The sequence below is a fragment of the Gossypium hirsutum genome, chromosome D08 (genome assembly GCF_007990345.1).
Source record: "Gossypium hirsutum isolate 1008001.06 chromosome D08, Gossypium_hirsutum_v2.1, whole genome shotgun sequence".
In the NCBI taxonomy this organism is placed as follows: domain Eukaryota; kingdom Viridiplantae; phylum Streptophyta; class Magnoliopsida; order Malvales; family Malvaceae; genus Gossypium; species Gossypium hirsutum.
In genome coordinates this window covers 59,968,966-59,977,882 of record NC_053444.1, presented here as the reverse complement: position 1 = coordinate 59,977,882, position 8,917 = coordinate 59,968,966, and positions in this window count along the sequence as shown.

Below are 8,917 nucleotides of genomic sequence, written 5' to 3'. Positions count from 1 at the left end.
AGGTGATTCTATCAGGAACCATATCTGTCATATGACTGTACTGCTTTATGAATGCCTGTGCCAAATCTCTCCATGAATTAATCTGGGTACGGTTTAATCGATTGTACCACTTGGATGCTGCCCCTGTGAGGCTATCTTAGAAGCAATGAATCAAGAGTTGGCCATTATTGAAATAACCGGTCATTCATCTGCAGAACATGGTAATATGAGCTTGGGGGCTACTGGTTCCATTATATTTCTCAAACTCTGGCATTTTGAATTTGTAAGGGAGCACTAAATCCGGAACCAGACTCAATTCTTTAGCATCCATCCCATAGTAGCCTTCTACACATTCCATCGCTCTAAATTTCTCTTCCAACCATTTGTACTTTTCCTCTAGCTGTTTTGGCAATTCATCATTCATTTTCTCCTTTCTAACCATCTCATCGAAATCAAGGGTAGCAGGATTAACAAAGTTGGCTCCGGGGTTAGAGCCTGATCCTGCTTGGAGATTCAATAGCGTTGCAGCGTCACCCGGAGGATTAATGGTAACAGAAGACCTACGCGGGTATATCTCAACTTGTTGGGGGGTAATGTCTGGAGGATAAGCAGGTCCCTCATTGTCTCCTTCTTCATTATTGAACACAGAGCCTTTTCCTTTATCAGTTCCTTTGTTAAACCATTGAGTTAACTGAGTCATCATACTCCCTTGAGATTCTATCATTTTGTCTATCATTTTTTGCTGCTCATTCATTTGCTTTTGAAGTTGCTCCTGCATTTTCTTTTGGGATTGTTCTAGTCTTTCCATCCTTTGATCCATATCCTTAGTTTTCAATCGAGTACCGTAGCGGTGTTTAGTAGGCTGGTTGGTTTCTAGATTAACTGAGGAATGATTTATATCAATTAGAATCTTTTAGTGGACTTTAATGCATATGATATCATGTAATGTGAATGCATGCAATGAATGCATAAAGAGATGTTGATTCTGATTCAATTCCATTTAAAGAAATTTACTAGAAAATAAATCTCTTTACATAAAATGAATATTTATACGGCCTTACCCTCATAGGCGAGGACATTCGATCTTCTTCTTCATTCGAGCATTAAGATAAATCTCACGAACTCTTCAAAAACATCTCTTCTATCTCCTTTTTGCGCGATCCGGGCCGCAACTTGTTGCTCGCTCATCCTCGTGATGCTTGTTGGCTTCTCTTTAAGAAGATTCAACGGTTCTCAAATAATCTTTGTCATCTTGAATTCTTGGGCAACGGAGCCATAGTCCTCCATTAAATTATCATCCTTCTCTTATCATGTGTTCTTGGACCATATTCGGACAACCATATTGTCATCCACTTTATCAAGAAACCTATTTTCTTATGACCAGCTCTCTATTTAGCAATTGAACATGAATCAACACCTCTTTTATAATGAAATGAAATGCCATGACATGTAAATAAAACACGAAAAGTCAATATCAGATAAACATAGAATATAATAGTAAAATTCCTACTCGAATATCTACTAGGGTTTAGTATAGTTCTACTTAGGGTGGATTCTTAAGGTTCATTATATGAGGTTTGGCTTCTAGAGTAAAGGTACCTGAACCAGCAGATTCCTCAACCCTCACCCATTATAGGCTCATATGGATCGAGTTCGGTTCAGGGGAATACATTTTCCTATGGCTACACGGAGATGAAAATCTCACGAAGACATAGGTACGGATGTATCCCGAAAGCAATCAACTACCCTACACGGAGGTGAAAACCTCACGAAGGCATAGCTTCTTACTCCCACTTAAAAGGGTAAAATTTTTCAACTCATGAAATGTATAATGCAAACAATATTTAAGTAATAAGATAATGAATGCGAAAGGATGTCATGAATTTTTTTTAAAAAAAATGTTTTTCTCGACCGTAAGACAAAAATTAATCAACTTTGCGGCTCGACTCTCTTTTTTAAAAAAAATGTCCCCAGTGGAGTCGCCAAGCTATCGAAACCATTTTTTTGAAAAACAAATGTTTTAAGGTTGTCGACTTTAAAAAATGAAAATTGGGAGTCGCCACCAATCTTTTATTGAGGTGTGATTGGATCACCTAAAAAAACGGCTTTGGTCTACGAATTTTAGAAAAACAAGTCCGGGAGTCGGTTACGTATGAGGAAGGATTAGCACCCTCATTACGCCTAAAAATTGGTACCTATTTAATTAATTAATGTCTTAAGGTCGAGAATTTGGAAAAAAATGTAATCCTTAGCAAAACTTAAAAGGCTACGTATTAAGACCCTTATTATTTTAGAGAAAGAAGATACCACACCCAATGCGTTAGGGCACAGCATTCTAATTTTCCCCAAAATGAATTGGGCCAAAATACTTGTACAATAAAACTTTAAAAGAACATCCACTTATCCAAGATTTAAGAAATCACACCCAATACGTTAGGGCACGATTCCTCTAGAATCCCAAACTCGGGATATTTCATTTACTTTAAAAGAACATCCACTTATCCAAGATTTAAGAAATCACACCCAATACGTTGGGGCACAATTCCTTTAAAATCCCAAACTCGGAATATTTCCTTTATTATTTTTAAAAAATCTTCATTTCGAGAAATCAATGCGTCACATCCAATATGTTAGGACACAACGTGTTTAATTCCCAATAATGAGTTTTTATTTTTTGATTGAAGAGAAATGCTCGATTGTCGAATTTAACGAAGAAAATCGGAACCCAATACGTTAGGGCTCAATTCCCTTGAAAATCCTAAATACGAACATTATCTCAATTTAAAAAAAAATTCTATCTTTAAATTTGAGTAAAAAAATGATGTAATGTGATTTTATACATACAAATGCTATAATAATAATAATAACAATAATAAATACATCATCGACATAAAAAAATAATATAAGCAAATGAATAAATGAAATAAAAAAGGTAATCCATGACATGCAAAATATTAAATGTAAACACAATTATACAATGGATGTGATAGCAAACAGATAAATAAGGATCAAAAGATGTACACATGGAAATTATGAAGATTAAAAATATACATATAATTTAAAAATAAAATTTTAAGTTATAGAATTTATATATAAATACAACACATAATATACTTATGAAAATAAAGAAAAAATAATAATTATACATACATATATAAAATAATAATAAAAATAAGTATATTTTAATAAAGAAAAAAAAGGTGAGTATTTAATCACTTAAAAACGTAAATATATACATATAAATATGAAAATATTCATAAAAAAATATAGGAAAATATTCGTTTAAAAAATATATATATATACATGTACATATAAAAGGAATATACATAGATAAAAAATAAATAAATAATGAGTACATTATCAAAATTAATTTAAAAAAATAAATATACGTATATATACATATACATATATATATAAATATGAGAAAAATATTAGCTGAAAAAAAAATAAGTATGTTCATAAAAATATACATATATAGATTTTAAAAAAATGGAAATAAAAATAATAATTACACTATTAATTAATAAAATAAATAAAAAGAACATAAAAAAAAACTAAATTGAATTGCAATTAAAAAATCTGGGGTAAATCCGCAAATAAATAAAAGTAAAAGGACTAATTTGAACGCGTGAATTGCGTAGAGGGGCTGGAAGGGAAATTTTCCCTTCTCCTCTAAAACGGCGCCGTTCAAATGGACCAAATTGGAATTTAAAATAAACAAAAGGGTAAATTAAAAAAATAAAAAAACTTAATTACAAAAACATTAAAAGGCGGAGGGGCTAAATAAAAATAAATAATAAAATTCGCAGTGGTATCACCTTCTCTTTTTTTTTTAAAATCGTAAATAAGTAAAAAATAATCGAACGAAAAATAGTAAACCACCTTAAAAAACTGCCAATCATTCTCTTTTTTTATTCCTCCTACTCCTTTTTTTTTTGAAACAATTTTGATTGAATCTGAACTCATAGGATTAGGCACGTCCTTGTTATCCCTTCTGATCAAAATCAACACTTTTTCAGATAAGGCCTTCAACATAAGGCCCTTCCCATCTTGGATAAAATTCTTTTTGTATGGGAAAGATCCCCTTCAATACCAGGTCCCTCTCCAGGAGTTCTTTAGGGCGAACCTTTTTTTGTAAGCTCGCATCATTTTTTTTTGGCGCATTTGACCATGATGGATAACTTTGAACATTCCTCTTCAATTAGATCTAAAAACTCAGAGTGACAGAATCTTGTTTTCAATAGGCAAAACCACGATGGGCCCAAGAAAAAGTCATTGCCCCAGCAGAGTAGTTTTTTTTTTGCCATCTTTTCTTTGGGCAATATGGCATTAATCGTGAACAGACTGTAAACTTTTGATATTGTGCTGTTGTTCAAATTTAGTACATTGTCAGATATGATCCTTTTGGCGTTCCATATGATTCTTCAAGAATTGACATACGAAGCAGCTTCCACACATTTAGTAAAGTAATTGACGATCACAAAGATGAATTGATGACCGTTAGACTCTTTTGGCGAGATCGACCAAATGACCTCCATGCCCCACATAAGGAGAAGTCATGTACCCTGATAATTCTTTGTAGGGTGAGATCCATTTTCCGACTTGTTCTACCATCCTTAATAGGTCCAGAAATAGGCTACCATCTATGACTTCTTCAAAGTTATGAGAACCCTCTAAACACATGTCTCGCTCAGAAGGAGATTCTGAGTCAGTAGCAGCGTCACTCATGTCATTGATATCTGAGGACCCATAGTAATTGCAAAAGAATATACAAAAGAATGTGTGAATTTACGAATGATTATTTATACAATATAATTATGAACGAAAGAATGATATGGAAGAAAATCCAAAAGAATGAAAGAATAATTACTCGCAAAGAATGAAAAAATATTGGCTCAAATGCAAAGATGTATGTTATTAGAATAATGATGTTCAGACATGAGCCTATTTCACAAAGGAATTCCTATCATTTTTAGGCTAAAAGCAACAAGAATGTTCTGAACATTACTCTAAACAAGCTCTAAAGACTACAGAGATTTCTTCCGCAATCCAATTACTTAGAACACTCCCAAATTTTATAAGGGCAGACATCTAACAAGGTCCCTTTTCAATTGTGACTCCGTATGTGAACACTTCTCAACACTCTTCATATATTGCATTTATACCATTATCAATCATGATTGGGTAGCGAATTTCCTGCATTAGATGAGTCATCCAACTTGACAATACCCATGTTGATGAATTTTTCAACTAGCTTTTTGAAGGTAATGCAATTGTCTATTGAGTGCCCCGTAATTCCTGCATGATAATCGCATTGTGCACCTATGTCGTACCATTTGGGATATGGGGGCTGTGGAGGTTTCACATGTAAAGGAGCAACAACATGCGCATTGAATAAGCTTTGATACAGCTCCTTGTACGACATTGAAATTGGCGTGAACTGGAGCTTTTCAGTACCTGGCTTCACATATGATTCTTGCTTTAAAGGAACCTGATGGCTGGTGGTTTCTGTCTTTAACCGGCCCACAGCGATTGGTCTTGAGTGACCCTTGTTATATCTGCCTTCATTTTTCCCCTTATTCCCTTTCTTCCTTGAGGCTTTTATAGTATCTGGGTGCTCTACCTTCACCTGTTTTATTTTTGATGAATTGTCCAGAGCAACAGGATTGGATTTTGAGTTTGTCAGGCGATATACTGCTGTCGATGTACCAGTCAGATATTGTCGGGATCTGATAGTAAAGAGTGCCTCTTGTGGACATGTGTCTGGTTGGGCCTGGACACTTATCAAGGTAAAATCTGGAGAATATATAGGGTCCTCATTATTATCCCCAAAGTGAGCCACTAGGCTTTTCCCTTTACCCAATAACTGGGTTAGCTGGCTCATATTTATTTCGAATTCTAGCATCTGATTCCTCATTTCTTGTTGAAATTCAGTCAATTGCTCTTGCATCTGTATTTGCATTTGCTCTATTCTCTCCAAGCTTTGGTCCATGCCTCTTGACTTTGCTCGGGTACTATAATGGTGTTCGGTTGATTGGTTGGTTTCCAGATTAACTGAGGAATGATGTAAATTAATTAGAATATTTTAATGTTTTTAAATGCATATGAAGTAATGTAATGCATGAATGCAAAAAGACGTCAATTTTGATTCAATTCCATATAAGAAAATCTTACTAGAAATCAAATTAATTTACATAAAGCGAATTACAAATAAGACTTTACCCTAGTACCCAGAACTCTGCTCTTCCTAAGTAACAAAACTAATTCTTGCCCCCGATCCGATTCTAATTCATACTTCATACTCAGCATGTCAGCATGTACTGCTAAAATCTGTATGTAATCAGCTACTCTCGAATCTAGACCACAGCTTCCTTCATAAGATGATCTCTGCTTCTAACTTGACTCTGAAAGTGGTGGAGCAGTTCATTATTACTACTTTCGTTTGCGTTCAAGTGCTTGATCTGGATCTCACAATTTTGCAGCACCATTTTTAGCTCTTCCAAGGAATGCACTTGTTGTCCCTCTTTTGCTTAACTCGTGCAGCGACCCACTACTCACTCATCCCTATTATACCTATTAGCTTCTTTGAAAAGGTTAGCACATTTACCGCTCTCGAGTAAACTCTATCCACTTGAAACTTTGAACATCAGAGTAAAGCCACATATTTTTCTATCGTAGGTACCAAATCGACATTCCCAAATGTGAAGCAACTGTAAGCAGGATTCCAAAACTGGGCGAGGGCTCAAAACAAATGTTTGTCTATCTTCACATCAAGCAAATAAGGCAAGTCCCCATAATTGTCGTAAAATAACTGCCTAGCCTCATTATTCCTTTGATTCCAAATTTCTTTCAACTCCTGCAAATTGTTTTGAGTTACACTGGTGCGAGTAAAATCCCATAATTCCGATACATACCCATCGGCCAGGCTATCACCCTTTTCTTGCTGCGTTGTTTCAGACCAAGTTCGGACAGCCGCATTGTCCTCCACTTTATCAAGAAACCCTTTTTCCATGTCAAGCTTTCTATCTAGCAACCGAATCTGAACTGACGCCTTTTATGATGAAATGAAATGCCATGTCATGCAAACAAAATAAAACATAAAAGGTCAGTGTCATATAATATTATAAAATATAATCAAGAAACAGTAAAACACCTAATCAGATGTCTACTAGGGTTCAGTATAGTTCTACCTAGGGTGGATTTCTAAGGTTTATTATATGAAGTTTGGCTTCTAGGGTAAAGGTACCCGAACCAGCAGATTCCTCCATCCTCACCCATTATAGGCTCATATAGATCAAGTTCGGTTCAGGCGAATACATTTCCCTATAGCTGCATGGAGATGAAAATCTCACGAAGACATAGGTACGGATGTATCCCGGAAGCAGTCCACTACCCTACACGGAGGTGAAAACCTCACGAAGGCATAGCTTCTCACTCCCACTTAAAAGGGTAAAAATGTTCAACTCATGAAATGTATAATGCAAACAATATTTAAGGAATAAGATAATGAATGCGAAAGGATGTTATGATTTTTTTAAAAAAAATATTTTTCTCGACCGTAAGACAAAAATTAATCAACTTTGTGGCTCGACTCTCTTCTTTTTTAAAAAAAATTTCCCCAGTGGAGTCGCCAAGCTATCGAAACTTTTTTTTTAAAAAAACAAATGTTTTAAGGTTGTCGACTTTAAAAAATGAAAATTGGGAGTCGCCACCAATCTTTTATTGAGGTGTGATTAGATCACCTAAAAAATGGCTTTGGTCTACGAATTTTAGAAAAACGGGTCCGAGAGTCGGTTACATATGAGGAAGGATTAGCACCCTCATTACGCCCAAAAATTGGTACCTAGTTAATTAATTAATGTCTTAAGGTCGAGAATTTGGAAAAAAACGTAATCCTTAGCAAAACTTAAAAGGCTACGTATTAAGACCCTTATTATTTCAGAGAAAGAAGATACCACACCCAATGCGTTAGGGCACAACATTCTAATTTTCCCCAAAATGAATTGGGCCAAATTACTTGTACAATAAAACTTTAAAAGAACATCCACTTATCCAAGATTTAAGAAATCACACCCAATACGTTAGGGCACGATTCCTCTAGAATCCCAAACTCGGAATATTTCCTTTACTTTAAAAGAACATCCACTTATCCAAGATTTAAGAAATCACACCCAATACGTTAGGGCACAATTCCTTTAAAATCCCAAACTCGGAATATTTCCTTTATTATTTTTAAAAAATCTTCATTTCGAGAAATCAATGCGTTACATCCAATACGTTAGGACACAACGTGTTGAATTCCCAATAATGAGTTTTTATTTTTTGATTGAAGAGAAATGCTCGATTGTCGGATTTAACAAAGAAAATCGGAACCCAATACGTTAGGGCTCAATTTAAAAAAAATTCTATCTTTAAATTTGAGTAAAAAAATGATGTAATGTGATTTTATACATACAAATGCTATAATAATAACAATAATAAATACATCATCGACATAAAAAAATAATATAAGCAAATGAATAAACGAAATAAAAAAGGTAATCCATGACATGCAAAATATTAAATGTAAACACAATTATACAATGGATGGGATAGCAAACAAATAAATAAGGATCAAAAGATGTACACATGGAAATTATGAAGATTAAAAATATACATATAATTTAAAAATAAAATTTTAGGTTATAGAATTTATATATAAATACAACACATAATATACTTATGAAAATAAAGGAAAAATAATAATTATACATACATATATAAAATAATAAAAAATAAGTATATTTTAATAAAGAAAAAAAAGGTGAGTATTTAATCACTTAAAAACATAAATATATACATATAAATATGAAAATATTCATAAAAAAATATAGGAAAATATTCGTTTAAAAAAATATATATATACATGTACATATAAAAGGAATATACATAGATAAAA